The sequence below is a fragment of the Mustelus asterias genome, chromosome 7 (genome assembly GCF_964213995.1).
Source record: "Mustelus asterias chromosome 7, sMusAst1.hap1.1, whole genome shotgun sequence".
Classification (NCBI taxonomy): domain Eukaryota; kingdom Metazoa; phylum Chordata; class Chondrichthyes; order Carcharhiniformes; family Triakidae; genus Mustelus; species Mustelus asterias.
This window is the reverse complement of record NC_135807.1, coordinates 40,273,244-40,287,686: the sequence shown is the minus strand read 5'-3', so window position 1 is coordinate 40,287,686 and position 14,443 is coordinate 40,273,244. Positions and strand designations below refer to the sequence as shown.

The 14,443-nt window shown below is 48.8% G+C and overlaps 10 non-coding genes across 10 annotated transcripts; all 10 read right to left on the bottom strand.

Annotated features, from left to right (window-relative positions):
• Nucleotides 1–342: 342 nt before the first annotated feature.
• trnay-gua (transfer RNA tyrosine (anticodon GUA)) lies at nucleotides 343–430 on the bottom strand. The gene is given in 2 exon segments: nucleotides 343–378; nucleotides 394–430. It is a non-coding gene; the product is annotated as a tRNA-Tyr (tRNA).
• A 1,343-nt stretch (nucleotides 431–1,773) lies between these two features.
• On the bottom strand, nucleotides 1,774–1,861 carry trnay-gua (transfer RNA tyrosine (anticodon GUA)). Its single transcript is given in 2 exon segments — nucleotides 1,774–1,809; nucleotides 1,825–1,861. It is a non-coding gene; the product is annotated as a tRNA-Tyr (tRNA).
• Nucleotides 1,862–3,218: 1,357 nt separating this feature from the next.
• Nucleotides 3,219–3,306, bottom strand: trnay-gua (transfer RNA tyrosine (anticodon GUA)). The gene is given in 2 exon segments: nucleotides 3,219–3,254; nucleotides 3,270–3,306. It is a non-coding gene; the product is annotated as a tRNA-Tyr (tRNA).
• A 1,357-nt stretch (nucleotides 3,307–4,663) lies between these two features.
• Nucleotides 4,664–4,751, bottom strand: trnay-gua (transfer RNA tyrosine (anticodon GUA)). Its single transcript is given in 2 exon segments — nucleotides 4,664–4,699; nucleotides 4,715–4,751. It is a non-coding gene; the product is annotated as a tRNA-Tyr (tRNA).
• A 1,357-nt stretch (nucleotides 4,752–6,108) lies between these two features.
• Nucleotides 6,109–6,196, bottom strand: trnay-gua (transfer RNA tyrosine (anticodon GUA)). Its single transcript is given in 2 exon segments — nucleotides 6,109–6,144; nucleotides 6,160–6,196. It is a non-coding gene; the product is annotated as a tRNA-Tyr (tRNA).
• Nucleotides 6,197–7,553: 1,357 nt separating this feature from the next.
• Nucleotides 7,554–7,641, bottom strand: trnay-gua (transfer RNA tyrosine (anticodon GUA)). The gene is given in 2 exon segments: nucleotides 7,554–7,589; nucleotides 7,605–7,641. It is a non-coding gene; the product is annotated as a tRNA-Tyr (tRNA).
• A 1,357-nt stretch (nucleotides 7,642–8,998) lies between these two features.
• Nucleotides 8,999–9,086, bottom strand: trnay-gua (transfer RNA tyrosine (anticodon GUA)). Its single transcript is given in 2 exon segments — nucleotides 8,999–9,034; nucleotides 9,050–9,086. It is a non-coding gene; the product is annotated as a tRNA-Tyr (tRNA).
• Nucleotides 9,087–10,443: 1,357 nt separating this feature from the next.
• On the bottom strand, nucleotides 10,444–10,531 carry trnay-gua (transfer RNA tyrosine (anticodon GUA)). Its single transcript is given in 2 exon segments — nucleotides 10,444–10,479; nucleotides 10,495–10,531. It is a non-coding gene; the product is annotated as a tRNA-Tyr (tRNA).
• A 1,357-nt stretch (nucleotides 10,532–11,888) lies between these two features.
• trnay-gua (transfer RNA tyrosine (anticodon GUA)) lies at nucleotides 11,889–11,976 on the bottom strand. Its single transcript is given in 2 exon segments — nucleotides 11,889–11,924; nucleotides 11,940–11,976. It is a non-coding gene; the product is annotated as a tRNA-Tyr (tRNA).
• A 1,357-nt stretch (nucleotides 11,977–13,333) lies between these two features.
• Nucleotides 13,334–13,421, bottom strand: trnay-gua (transfer RNA tyrosine (anticodon GUA)). Its single transcript is given in 2 exon segments — nucleotides 13,334–13,369; nucleotides 13,385–13,421. It is a non-coding gene; the product is annotated as a tRNA-Tyr (tRNA).
• Between the last annotated feature and the right edge of the window lie 1,022 nt (nucleotides 13,422–14,443).

Here is a 14,443-nt window from a genome sequence, read left to right as displayed (position 1 = left end):
AGAACTGAGCTCATGATTTAAATTGAGACAAGTCCAAAATCGTGGCCAGCATGAGCATGAGGGGGCAGTCGGGAGCTGTGTGCGACTGACAGAATACTGCTTGTACTTTGAATTGATTGCCGGCTGCTTGGAAGCGTTGCTGTTGAAATGCATTTCCTGCTGGCCAGGAGGTGCAAAGGCAGAAGTAAAAGAGCCACCTTGTGGCTCCTCTCAAAGTGGAAAAGAAATGCTGCTGCAGATGGAGGGGGAGATGCGAGACTCATGCAAGTGACAAGCTGCAATGACTGGCACAATGTATCATGCTGCTCCATGCAGAGTTATGGTAAAAGTGAACTTTGGGCTTCCTTCGAGCCGGAATTGAACCAGCGACCTAAGGATGTCAGCTTCAATCATCTACAGTCCTCCGCTCTACCAGCTGAGCTATCGAAGGGGAGCACACCACGGCTCTCTCTTTACTGATTGACTGCCATGTACCTATAGCTCTTTGCCGATTCATCGACCTCACATTGTTCCAGCTGAGTGAGACTTAACAGCCATTGACGATTTCTCCACAGCCGAGGCCTGGGCTCTATTCAATTAAATGTCTCATGCTGCAAAGCTCAACTTATTGCATTCATCGGAACTGCCTTGCACCTTCATGCAGATCTTGAATTCTGACTTGGCGCACATTGAGATCACTGTGTCGGTCAGCGCATTGAGCAGATGCATATGGAGGTCAGTGGGCTGAGTGCCAGTGTAAAACATTCACTTCCACCTCACAGATAAGGACACGTATTGCAGAGTTAATTTCTTTACTCACCTCAGGATTGCACCTTTGATATTTGGGAAAATAAAGACACCTTCATTGAAGCAGCAATCCAAAAATTCTCATCTCCCTCCAACTATGACATGCGGGTAAGATTGATTGGCCATGCTAAATGGCCCCTGAGTGTCAGTGGGACTGGCTAGGTTAAATGCGTGGCATCATGGGAATCGGGCCTGGGTGGGAGTGTGTTCGGTGCAGATCGGATGGGCCGGATGGCCTCCTTCTGCACTGGAGGATTCTAAGATCTACGATCTATGGAGTCCTTGTGGAACAGCACATGCTAAAGTTTTGGAGCAGTGTAGACTCACCAATAGATCAACTGAAGTTTGCTGGAACCATGGAGAGATTCGGGAATGCGGGCATCGATGCGACTGCCTCTCACGTGTAACGCCTACACCCACAACTGGAACTGAACCCTGTGACGTTGCATAATGTCCTCCAACTTGATTCCCGTGATAGACTCAGCACCTGTATGCAAGTAAATCAAATGAACAGCGGGGAGATCCTGCTGCAGACATCTGCTGCCCAAACACGGCCGACGCTTTTCTCTCGAGAGCATGTACGAGAGGCAGCGGGTGAGAATCATTTGGATGGAATTCAGCAGAGATGGTCAAAGAAGCAGAGAAAGAACTGAGCTCATGATTTAAATTGAGACAAGTCCAAAATCGTGGCCAGCATGAGCATGAGGGGGCAGTCGGGAGCTGTGTGCGACTGACAGAATACTGCTTGTACTTTGAATTGATTGCCGGCTGCTTGGAAGCGTTGCTGTTGAAATGCATTTCCTGCTGGCCAGGAGGTGCAAAGGCAGAAGTAAAAGAGCCACCTTGTGGCTCCTCTCAAAGTGGAAAAGAAATGCTGCTGCAGATGGAGCGGGAGATGCGAGACTAATGCAAGTGACAAGCTGCAATGACTGGCACAATGTATCATGCTGCTCCATGCAGAGTTATGGTAAAAGTGAACTTTGGGCTTCCTTCGAGCCGGAATTGAACCAGCCACCTAAGGATGTCAGCTTCAATCATCTACAGTCCTCCGCTCTACCAGCTGAGCTATCGAAGGGGAGCACACCACGGCTCTCTCTTTACTTATTGACTGCCATGTACCTATAGCTCTTTGCCGATTCATCGACCTCACATTGTTCCAGCTGAGTGAGACTTAACAGCCATTGACGATTTCTCCACAGCCGAGGCCTGGGCTCTATTCAATTAAATGTCTCATGCTGCAAAGCTCAACTTATTGCATTCATCGGAACTGCCTTGCACCTTCATGCAGATCTTGAATTCTGACTTGGCGCACATTGAGATCTAAACTCTTTGCTCACTGTGTCGGTCAGCGCATTGAGCAGATGCATATGGAGGTCAGTGGGCTGAGTGCCAGTGTAAAACATTCACTTCCACCTCACAGATAAGGACACGTATTGCAGAGTTAATTTCTTTACTCACCTCAGGATTGCACCTTTGATATTTGGGAAAATAAAGACACCTTCATTGAAGCAGCAATCCAAAAATTCTCATCTCCCTCCAACTATGACATGCGGGTAAGATTGATTGGCCATGCTAAATGGCCCCTGAGTGTCAGTGGGACTGGCTAGGTTAAATGCGTGGCATCATGGGAATCGGGCCTGGGTGGGAGTGTGTTCGGTGCAGATCGGACGGGCCGGATGGCCTCCTTCTGCACTGGAGGATTCTAAGATCTACGATCTATGGAGTCCTTGTGGAACAGCACATGCTAAAGTTTTGGAGCAGTGTAGACTCACCAATAGATCAACTGAAGTTTGCTGGAACCACGGAGAGATTCGGGAATGCGGGCATCGATGCGACTGCCTCTCACGTGTAACGCCTACACCCACAACTGGAACTGAACCCTGTGACGTTGCATAATGTCCTCCAACTTGATTCCCGTGATAGACTCAGCACCTGTATGCAAGTAAATCAAATGAACAGCGGGGATATCCTGCTGCAGACATCTGCTGCCCAAACACGGCCGACGCTTTTCTCTCGACAGCATGTACGAGAGGCAGCGGGTGAGAATCATTTGGATGGAATTCAGCAGAGATGGTCAAAGAAGCAGAGAAAGAACTGAGCTCATGATTTAAATTGAGACAAGTCCAAAATCGTGGCCAGCATGAGCATGAGGGGGCAGTCGGGAGCTGTGTGCGACTGACAGAATACTGCTTGTACTTTGAATTGATTGCCGGCTGCTTGGAAGCGTTGCTGTTGAAATGCATTTCCTGCTGGCCAGGAGGTGCAAAGGCAGAAGTAAAAGAGCCACCTTGTGGCTCCTCTCAAAGTGGAAAAGAAATGCTGCTGCAGATGGAGCGGGAGATGCGAGACGAATGCAAGTGACAAGCTGCAATGACTGGCACAATGTATCATGCTGCTCCATGCAGAGTTATGGTAAAAGTGAACTTTGGGCTTCCTTCGAGCCGGAATTGAACCAGCCACCTAAGGATGACAGCTTCAATCATCTACAGTCCTCCGCTCTACCAGCTGAGCTATCGAAGGGGAGCACACCACGGCTCTCTCTTTACTGATTGACTGCCATGTACCTATAGCTCTTTGCCGATTCATCGACCTCACATTGTTCCAGCTGAGTGAGACTTAACAGCCATTGACGATTTCTCCACAGCCGAGGCCTGGGCTCTATTCAATTAAATGTCTCATGCTGCAAAGCTCAACTTATTGCATTCATCGGAACTGCCTTGCACCTTCATGCAGATCTTGAATTCTGACTTGGCGCACATTGAGATCTAAACTCTTTGCTCACTGTGTCGGTCAGCGCACTGAGCAGATGCATATGGAGGTCAGTGGGCTGAGTGCCAGTGTAAAACATTCACTTCCACCTCACAGATAAGGACACGTATTGCAGAGTTAATTTCTTTACTCACCTCAGGATTGCACCTTTGATATTTGGGAAAATAAAGACACCTTCATTGAAGCAGCAATCCAAAAATTCTCATCTCCCTCCAACTATGACATGCGGGTAAGATTGATTGGCCATGCTAAATGGCCCCTGAGTGTCAGTGGGACTGGCTAGGTTAAATGCGTGGCATCATGGGAATCGGGCCTGGGTGGGAGTGTGTTCGGTGCAGATCGGATGGGCCGGATGGCCTCCTTCTGCACTGGAGGATTCTAAGATCTACGATCTATGGAGTCCTTGTGGAACAGCACATGCTAAAGTTTTGGAGCAGTGTAGACTCACCAATAGATCAACTGAAGTTTGCTGGAACCATGGAGAGATTCGGGAATGCGGGCATCGATGCGACTGCCTCTCACGTGTAACGCCTACACCCACAACTGGAACTGAACCCTGTGACGTTGCATAATGTCCTCCAACTTGATTCCCGTGATAGACTCAGCACCTGTATGCAAGTAAATCAAATGAACAGCGGGGAGATCCTGCTGCAGACATCTGCTGCCCAAACACGGCCGACGCTTTTCTCTCGAGAGCATGTACGAGAGGCAGCGGGTGAGAATCATTTGGATGGAATTCAGCAGAGATGGTCAAAGAAGCAGAGAAAGAACTGAGCTCATGATTTAAATTGAGACAAGTCCAAAATCGTGGCCAGCATGAGCATGAGGGGGCAGTCGGGAGCTGTGTGCGACTGACAGAATACTGCTAGTACTTTGAATTGATTGCCGGCTGCTTGGAAGCGTTGCTGTTGAAATGCATTTCCTGCTGGCCAGGAGGTGCAAAGGCAGAAGTAAAAGAGCCACCTTGTGGCTCCTCTCAAAGTGGAAAAGAAATGCTGCTGCAGATGGAGCGGGAGATGCGAGACTAATGCAAGTGACAAGCTGCAATGACTGGCACAATGTATCATGCTGCTCCATGCAGAGTTATGGTAAAAGTGAACTTTGGGCTTCCTTCGAGCCGGAATTGAACCAGCGACCTAAGGATGTCAACTTCAATCATCTACAGTCCTCCGCTCTACCAGCTGAGCTATCGAAGGGGAGCACACCACGGCTCTCTCTTTACTGATTGACTGCCATGTACCTATAGCTCTTTGCCGATTCATCGACCTCACATTGTTCCAGCTGAGTGAGACTTAACAGCCATTGACGATTTCTCCACAGCCGAGGCCTGGGCTCTATTCAATTAAATGTCTCATGCTGCAAAGCTCAACTTATTGCATTCATCGGAACTGCCTTGCACCTTCATGCAGATCTTGAATTCTGACTTGGCGCACATTGAGATCTAAACTCTTTGCTCACTGTGTCGGTCAGCGCATTGAGCAGATGCATATGGAGGTCAGTGGGCTGAGTGCCAGTGTAAAACATTCACTTCCACCTCACAGATAAGGACACGTATTGCAGAGTTAATTTCTTTACTCACCTCAGGATTGCACCTTTGATATTTGGGAAAATAAAGACACCTTCATTGAAGCAGCAATCCAAAAATTCTCATCTCCCTCCAACTATGACATGCGGGTAAGATTGATTGGCCATGCTAAATGGCCCCTGAGTGTCAGTGGGACTGGCTAGGTTAAATGCGTGGCATCATGGGAATCGGGCCTGGGTGGGAGTGTGTTCGGTGCAGATCGGACGGGCCGGATGGCCTCCTTCTGCACTGGAGGATTCTAAGATCTACGATCTATGGAGTCCTTGTGGAACAGCACATGCTAAAGTTTTGGAGCAGTGTAGACTCACCAATAGATCAACTGAAGTTTGCTGGAACCACGGAGAGATTCGGGAATGCGGGCATCGATGCGACTGCCTCTCACGTGTAACGCCTACACCCACAACTGGAACTGAACCCTGTGACGTTGCATAATGTCCTCCAACTTGATTCCCGTGATAGACTCAGCACCTGTATGCAAGTAAATCAAATGAACAGCGGGGATATCCTGCTGCAGACATCTGCTGCCCAAACACGGCCGACGCTTTTCTCTCGACAGCATGTACGAGAGGCAGCGGGTGAGAATCATTTGGATGGAATTCAGCAGAGATGGTCAAAGAAGCAGAGAAAGAACTGAGCTCATGATTTAAATTGAGACAAGTCCAAAATCGTGGCCAGCATGAGCATGAGGGGGCAGTCGGGAGCTGTGTGCGACTGACAGAATACTGCTTGTACTTTGAATTGATTGCCGGCTGCTTGGAAGCGTTGCTGTTGAAATGCATTTCCTGCTGGCCAGGAGGTGCAAAGGCAGAAGTAAAAGAGCCACCTTGTGGCTCCTCTCAAAGTGGAAAAGAAATGCTGCTGCAGATGGAGCGGGAGATGCGAGACTAATGCAAGTGACAAGCTGCAATGACTGGCACAATGTATCATGCTGCTCCATGCAGAGTTATGGTAAAAGTGAACTTTGGGCTTCCTTCGAGCCGGAATTGAACCAGCGACCTAAGGATGTCAGCTTCAATCATCTACAGTCCTCCGCTCTACCAGCTGAGCCATCGAAGGGGAGCACACCACGGCTCTCTCTTTACTGATTGACTGCCATGTACCTATAGCTCTTTGCCGATTCATCGACCTCACATTGTTCCAGCTGAGTGAGACTTAACAGCCATTGACGATTTCTCCACAGCCGAGGCCTGGGCTCTATTCAATTAAATGTCTCATGCTGCAAAGCTCAACTTATTGCATTCATCGGAACTGCCTTGCACCTTCATGCAGATCTTGAATTCTGACTTGGCGCACATTGAGATCTAAACTCTTTGCTCACTGTGTCGGTCAGCGCATTGAGCAGATGCATATGGAGGTCAGTGGGCTGAGTGCCAGTGTAAAACATTCACTTCCACCTCACAGATAAGGACACGTATTGCAGAGTTAATTTCTTTACTCACCTCAGGATTGCACCTTTGATATTTGGGAAAATAAAGACACCTTCATTGAAGCAGCAATCCAAAAATTCTCATCTCCCTCCAACTATGACATGCGGGTAAGATTGATTGGCCATGCTAAATGGCCCCTGAGTGTCAGTGGGACTGGCTAGGTTAAATGCGTGGCATCATGGGAATCGGGCCTGGGTGGGAGTGTGTTCGGTGCAGATCGGATGGGCCGGATGGCCTCCTTCTGCACTGGAGGATTCTAAGATCTACGATCTATGGAGTCCTTGTGGAACAGCACATGCTAAAGTTTTGGAGCAGTGTAGACTCACCAATAGATCAACTGAAGTTTGCTGGAACCACAGAGAGATTCGGGAATGCGGGCATCGATGCGACTGCCTCTCACGTGTAACGCCTACACCCACAACTGGAACTGAACCCTGTGACGTTGCATAATGTCCTCCAACTTGATTCCCGTGATAGACTCAGCACCTGTATGCAAGTAAATCAAATGAACAGCGGGGAGATCCTGCTGCAGACATCTGCTGCCCAAACACGGCCGACGCTTTTCTCTCGAGAGCATGTACGAGAGGCAGCGGGTGAGAATCATTTGGATGGAATTCAGCAGAGATGGTCAAAGAAGCAGAGAAAGAACTGAGCTCATGATTTAAATTGAGACAAGTCCAAAATCGTGGCCAGCATGAGCATGAGGGGGCAGTCGGGAGCTGAGTGCGACTGACAGAATACTGCTAGTACTTTGAATTGATTGCCGGACGCTTGGAAGCGTTGCTGTTGAAATGCATTTCCTGCTGGCCAGGAGGTGCAAAGGCAGAAGTAAAAGAGCCACCTTGTGGCTCCTCTCAAAGTGGAAAAGAAATGCTGCTGCAGATGGAGCGGGAGATGCGAGACTAATGCAAGTGACAAGCTGCAATGACTGGCACAATGTATCATGCTGCTCCATGCAGAGTTATGGTAAAAGTGAACTTTGGGCTTCCTTCGAGCCGGAATTGAACCAGCCACCTAAGGATGTCAGCTTCAATCATCTACAGTCCTCCGCTCTACCAGCTGAGCTATCGAAGGGGAGCACACCACGGCTCTCTCTTTACTGATTGACTGCCATGTACCTATAGCTCTTTGCCGATTCATCGACCTCACATTGTTCCAGCTGAGTGAGACTTAACAGCCATTGACGATTTCTCCACAGCCGAGGCCTGGGCTCTATTCAATTAAATGTCTCATGCTGCAAAGCTCAACTTATTGCATTCATCGGAACTGCCTTGCACCTTCATGCAGATCTTGAATTCTGACTTGGCGCACATTGAGATCTAAACTCTTTGCTCACTGTGTCGGTCAGCGCATTGAGCAGATGCATATGGAGGTCAGTGGGCTGAGTGCCAGTGTAAAACATTCACTTCCACCTCACAGATAAGGACACGTATTGCAGAGTTAATTTCTTTACTCACCTCAGGATTGCACCTTTGATATTTGGGAAAATAAAGACACCTTCATTGAAGCAGCAATCCAAAAATTCTCATCTCCCTCCAACTATGACATGCGGGTAAGATTGATTGGCCATGCTAAATGGCCCCTGAGTGTCAGTGGGACTGGCTAGGTTAAATGCGTGGCATCATGGGAATCGGGCCTGGGTGGGAGTGTGTTCGGTGCAGATCGGATGGGCCGGATGGCCTCCTTCTGCACTGGAGGATTCTAAGATCTACGATCTATGGAGTCCTTGTGGAACAGCACATGCTAAAGTTTTGGAGCAGTGTAGACTCACCAATAGATCAACTGAAGTTTGCTGGAACCATGGAGAGATTCGGGAATGCGGGCATCGATGCGACTGCCTCTCACGTGTAACGCCTACACCCACAACTGGAACTGAACCCTGTGACGTTGCATAATGTCCTCCAACTTGATTCCCGTGATAGACTCAGCACCTGTATGCAAGTAAATCAAATGAACAGCGGGGAGATCCTGCTGCAGACATCTGCTGCCCAAACACGGCCGACGCTTTTCTCTCGAGAGCATGTACGAGAGGCAGCGGGTGAGAATCATTTGGATGGAATTCAGCAGAGATGGTCAAAGAAGCAGAGAAAGAACTGAGCTCATGATTTAAATTGAGACAAGTCCAAAATCGTGGCCAGCATGAGCATGAGGGGGCAGTCGGGAGCTGTGTGCGACTGACAGAATACTGCTTGTACTTTGAATTGATTGCCGGCTGCTTGGAAGCGTTGCTGTTGAAATGCATTTCCTGCTGGCCAGGAGGTGCAAAGGCAGAAGTAAAAGAGCCACCTTGTGGCTCCTCTCAAAGTGGAAAAGAAATGCTGCTGCAGATGGAGCGGGAGATGCGAGACTAATGCAAGTGACAAGCTGCAATGACTGGCACAATGTATCATGCTGCTCCATGCAGAGTTATGGTAAAAGTGAACTTTGGGCTTCCTTCGAGCCGGAATTGAACCAGCGACCTAAGGATGTCAGCTTCAATCATCTACAGTCCTCCGCTCTACCAGCTGAGCTATCGAAGGGGAGCACACCACGGCTCTCTCTTTACTGATTGACTGCCATGTACCTATAGCTCTTTGCCGATTCATCGACCTCACATTGTTCCAGCTGAGTGAGACTTAACAGCCATTGACGATTTCTCCACAGCCGAGGCCTGGGCTCTATTCAATTAAATGTCTCATGCTGCAAAGCTCAACTTATTGCATTCATCGGAACTGCCTTGCACCTTCATGCAGATCTTGAATTCTGACTTGGCGCACATTGAGATCTAAACTCTTTGCTCACTGTGTCGGTCAGCGCATTGAGCAGATGCATATGGAGGTCAGTGGGCTGAGTGCCAGTGTAAAACATTCACTTCCACCTCACAGATAAGGACACGTATTGCAGAGTTAATTTCTTTACTCACCTCAGGATTGCACCTTTGATATTTGGGAAAATAAAGACACCTTCATTGAAGCAGCAATCCAAAAATTCTCATCTCCCTCCAACTATGACATGCGGGTAAGATTGATTGGCCATGCTAAATGGCCCCTGAGTGTCAGTGGGACTGGCTAGGTTAAATGCGTGGCATCATGGGAATCGGGCCTGGGTGGGAGTGTGTTCGGTGCAGATCGGACGGGCCGGATGGCCTCCTTCTGCACTGGAGGATTCTAAGATCTACGATCTATGGAGTCCTTGTGGAACAGCACATGCTAAAGTTTTGGAGCAGTGTAGACTCACCAATAGATCAACTGAAGTTTGCTGGAACCACGGAGAGATTCGGGAATGCGGGCATCGATGCGACTGCCTCTCACGTGTAACGCCTACACCCACAACTGGAACTGAACCCTGTGACGTTGCATAATGTCCTCCAACTTGATTCCCGTGATAGACTCAGCACCTGTATGCAAGTAAATCAAATGAACAGCGGGGATATCCTGCTGCAGACATCTGCTGCCCAAACACGGCCGACGCTTTTCTCTCGACAGCATGTACGAGAGGCAGCGGGTGAGAATCATTTGGATGGAATTCAGCAGAGATGGTCAAAGAAGCAGAGAAAGAACTGAGCTCATGATTTAAATTGAGACAAGTCCAAAATCGTGGCCAGCATGAGCATGAGGGGGCAGTCGGGAGCTGTGTGCGACTGACAGAATACTGCTTGTACTTTGAATTGATTGCCGGCTGCTTGGAAGCGTTGCTGTTGAAATGCATTTCCTGCTGGCCAGGAGGTGCAAAGGCAGAAGTAAAAGAGCCACCTTGTGGCTCCTCTCAAAGTGGAAAAGAAATGCTGCTGCAGATGGAGCGGGAGATGCGAGACTAATGCAAGTGACAAGCTGCAATGACTGGCACAATGTATCATGCTGCTCCATGCAGAGTTATGGTAAAAGTGAACTTTGGGCTTCCTTCGAGCCGGAATTGAACCAGCGACCTAAGGATGTCAGCTTCAATCATCTACAGTCCTCCGCTCTACCAGCTGAGCTATCGAAGGGGAGCACACCACGGCTCTCTCTTTACTGATTGACTGCCATGTACCTATAGCTCTTTGCCGATTCATCGACCTCACATTGTTCCAGCTGAGTGAGACTTAACAGCCATTGACGATTTCTCCACAGCCGAGGCCTGGGCTCTATTCAATTAAGTGTCTCATGCTGCAAAGCTCAACTTATTGCATTCATCGGAACTGCCTTGCACCTTCATGCAGATCTTGAATTCTGACTTGGCGCACATTGAGATCTAAACTCTTTGCTCACTGTGTCGGTCAGCGCACTGAGCAGATGCATATGGAGGTCAGTGGGCTGAGTGCCAGTGTAAAACATTCACTTCCACCTCACAGATAAGGACACGTATTGCAGAGTTAATTTCTTTACTCACCTCAGGATTGCACCTTTGATATTTGGGAAAATAAAGACACCTTCATTGAAGCAGCAATCCAAAAATTCTCATCTCCCTCCAACTATGACATGCGGGTAAGATTGATTGGCCATGCTAAATGGCCCCTGAGTGTCAGTGGGACTGGCTAGGTTAAATGCGTGGCATCATGGGAATCGGGCCTGGGTGGGAGTGTGTTCGGTGCAGATCGGATGGGCCGGATGGCCTCCTTCTGCACTGGAGGATTCTAAGATCTACGATCTATGGAGTCCTTGTGGAACAGCACATGCTAAAGTTTTGGAGCAGTGTAGACTCACCAATAGATCAACTGAAGTTTGCTGGAACCATGGAGAGATTCGGGAATGCGGGCATCGATGCGACTGCCTCTCACGTGTAACGCCTACACCCACAACTGGAACTGAACCCTGTGACGTTGCATAATGTCCTCCAACTTGATTCCCGTGATAGACTCAGCACCTGTATGCAAGTAAATCAAATGAACAGCGGGGAGATCCTGCTGCAGACATCTGCTGCCCAAACACGGCCGACGCTTTTCTCTCGAGAGCATGTACGAGAGGCAGCGGGTGAGAATCATTTGGATGGAATTCAGCAGAGATGGTCAAAGAAGCAGAGAAAGAACTGAGCTCATGATTTAAATTGAGACAAGTCCAAAATCGTGGCCAGCATGAGCATGAGGGGGCAGTCGGGAGCTGTGTGCGACTGACAGAATACTGCTAGTACTTTGAATTGATTGCCGGCTGCTTGGAAGCGTTGCTGTTGAAATGCATTTCCTGCTGGCCAGGAGGTGCAAAGGCAGAAGTAAAAGAGCCACCTTGTGGCTCCTCTCAAAGTGGAAAAGAAATGCTGCTGCAGATGGAGCGGGAGATGCGAGACTAATGCAAGTGACAAGCTGCAATGACTGGCACAATGTATCATGCTGCTCCATGCAGAGTTATGGTAAAAGTGAACTTTGGGCTTCCTTCGAGCCGGAATTGAACCAGCGACCTAAGGATGTCAACTTCAATCATCTACAGTCCTCCGCTCTACCAGCTGAGCTATCGAAGGGGAGCACACCACGGCTCTCTCTTTACTGATTGACTGCCATGTACCTATAGCTCTTTGCCGATTCATCGACCTCACATTGTTCCAGCTGAGTGAGACTTAACAGCCATTGACGATTTCTCCACAGCCGAGGCCTGGGCTCTATTCAATTAAATGTCTCATGCTGCAAAGCTCAACTTATTGCATTCATCGGAACTGCCTTGCACCTTCATGCAGATCTTGAATTCTGACTTGGCGCACATTGAGATCTAAACTCTTTGCTCACTGTGTCGGTCAGCGCATTGAGCAGATGCATATGGAGGTCAGTGGGCTGAGTGCCAGTGTAAAACATTCACTTCCACCTCACAGATAAGGACACGTATTGCAGAGTTAATTTCTTTACTCACCTCAGGATTGCACCTTTGATATTTGGGAAAATAAAGACACCTTCATTGAAGCAGCAATCCAAAAATTCTCATCTCCCTCCAACTATGACATGCGGGTAAGATTGATTGGCCATGCTAAATGGCCCCTGAGTGTCAGTGGGACTGGCTAGGTTAAATGCGTGGCATCATGGGAATCGGGCCTGGGTGGGAGTGTGTTCGGTGCAGATCGGACGGGCCGGATGGCCTCCTTCTGCACTGGAGGATTCTAAGATCTACGATCTATGGAGTCCTTGTGGAACAGCACATGCTAAAGTTTTGGAGCAGTGTAGACTCACCAATAGATCAACTGAAGTTTGCTGGAACCACGGAGAGATTCGGGAATGCGGGCATCGATGCGACTGCCTCTCACGTGTAACGCCTACACCCACAACTGGAACTGAACCCTGTGACGTTGCATAATGTCCTCCAACTTGATTCCCGTGATAGACTCAGCACCTGTATGCAAGTAAATCAAATGAACAGCGGGGATATCCTGCTGCAGACATCTGCTGCCCAAACACGGCCGACGCTTTTCTCTCGAGAGCATGTACGAGAGGCAGCGGGTGAGAATCATTTGGATGGAATTCAGCAGAGATGGTCAAAGAAGCAGAGAAAGAACTGAGCTCATGATTTAAATTGAGACAAGTCCAAAATCGTGGCCAGCATGAGCATGAGGGGGCAGTCGGGAGCTGTGTGCGACTGACAGAATACTGCTTGTACTTTGAATTGATTGCCGGCTGCTTGGAAGCGTTGCTGTTGAAATGCATTTCCTGCTGGCCAGGAGGTGCAAAGGCAGAAGTAAAAGAGCCACCTTGTGGCTCCTCTCAAAGTGGAAAAGAAATGCTGCTGCAGATGGAGCGGGAGATGCGAGACTAATGCAAGTGACAAGCTGCAATGACTGGCACAATGTATCATGCTGCTCCATGCAGAGTTATGGTAAAAGTGAACTTTGGGCTTCCTTCGAGCCGGAATTGAACCAGCAACCTAAGGATGTCAGCTTCAATCATCTACAGTCCTCCGCTCTACCAGCTGAGCTATCGAAGGGGAGCACACCACGGCTCTCTCTTTACTGATTGACTGCCATGTACCTATAGCTCTTTGCCGATTCATCGACCTCACATTGTTCCAGCTGAGTGAGACTTAACAGCCATTGACGATTTCTCCACAGCCGAGGCCTGGGCTCTATTCAATTAAATGTCTCATGCTGCAAAGCTCAACTTATTGCATTCATCGGAACTGCCTTGCACCTTCATGCAGATCTTGAATTCTGACTTGGCGCACATTGAGATCTAAACTCTTTGCTCACTGTGTCGGTCAGCGCATTGAGCAGATGCATATGGAGGTCAGTGGGCTGAGTGCCAGTGTAAAACATTCACTTCCACCTCACAGATAAGGACACGTATTGCAGAGTTAATTTCTTTACTCACCTCAGGATTGCACCTTTGATATTTGGGAAAATAAAGACACCTTCATTGAAGCAGCAATCCAAAAATTCTCATCTCCCTCCAACTATGACATGCGGGTAAGATTGATTGGCCATGCTAAATGGCCCCTGAGTGTCAGTGGGACTGGCTAGGTTAAATGCGTGGCATCATGGGAATCGGGCCTGGGTGGGAGTGTGTTCGGTGCAGATCGGACGGGCCGGATGGCCTCCTTCTGCACTGGAGGATTCTAAGATCTACGATCTATGGAGTCCTTGTGGAACAGCACATGCTAAAGTTTTGGAGCAGTGTAGACTCACCAATAGATCAACTGAAGTTTGCTGGAACCACGGAGAGATTCGGGAATGCGGGCATCGATGCGACTGCCTCTCACGTGTAACGCCTACACCCACAACTGGAACTGAACCCTGTGACGTTGCATAATGTCCTCCAACTTGATTCCCGTGATAGACTCAGCACCTGTATGCAAGTAAATCAAATGAACAGCGGGGATATCCTGCTGCAGACATCTGCTGCCCAAACACGGCCGACGCTTTTCTCTCGAGAGCATGTACGAGAGGCAGCGGGTGAGAATCATTTGGATGGAATTCAGCAGAGATGGTCAAAGAAGCAGAGAAAGAACTG